Here is an 842-nt window from a genome sequence, read left to right as displayed (position 1 = left end):
TTCTCCTTAAGAAGGGAAAATCTCCTTGTTTCTTTTTAAAACGAGAAACTCCCCAAGTTTTTCCAAGGTGAATGGAAAACCTGCATCCCTGGGAACACGAAGGGATCCAGAAGGGGACACGGACCGGAGCCCCCGAGCGAGTCCAAGGGGCCTGCAGGTGCCAACCAGTGAAGCGGCCTGGAGGGGTGCCAGGGAGGCAGCCCCACACTCGCCCAGCTCCCCGCTCCCGCTGCCCTTGCCGTCCCCCTCCGGTGCATGGGCAGCTCAGGCACAGCCAGGAGGAGGCCGGCCGGGGGCTGCCAGCTCTCGGGGCGGCTGTGGATGGGGACTGCTTAAAAGCAAAGGTGGGTGACGCAGCACGCGGGCACTGCAGCCTCGGCCTGGCCCCGGCGAACGGCGACTCCAGCATCCTCATGGCGGGCGTGTACGGCGTGACGGGCGCGCGCACGGCACGACTGGTGAAGACCGCGGTGGGTGGCGGGATGGGTGCCCGGTGCGATGGGGGCGCACATGGCGTGATGGGGGTGGATGGCACGGTGGGTACATGCCATGTGAGGGGCACACGGTGTCCTGAAGGTGCACGGCACGATGGGGGCGCACACTGTGTGATGATTGCATATGGTGTGATGAGCTCACGCGGTGTGATGGGTGCAAGGGCGAGGCCGGATCCCCCAGCAGCTGCCACCGGGCTTCTCCGCAGCCAGCCCCGGGGGAGCCCGGGATGCCCCCGCCTGGAGGCACCCAGGAGAAAGCTTCCTCCCCGCCCGAGCCCCCGCGGCCGCGGCCCCTTTAAGAGGCAGGTAGCTCCTCGGCTGGGCCCCGCCCCTCACCTGAGCACGGGG

This window comes from Crocodylus porosus, unplaced genomic scaffold (genome assembly GCF_001723895.1).
Source record: "Crocodylus porosus isolate Cpor-Errol unplaced genomic scaffold, CroPor_comp1, whole genome shotgun sequence".
NCBI classification, from domain to species: domain Eukaryota; kingdom Metazoa; phylum Chordata; order Crocodylia; family Crocodylidae; genus Crocodylus; species Crocodylus porosus.
Note: the sequence above shows the minus strand (reverse complement) of the source record.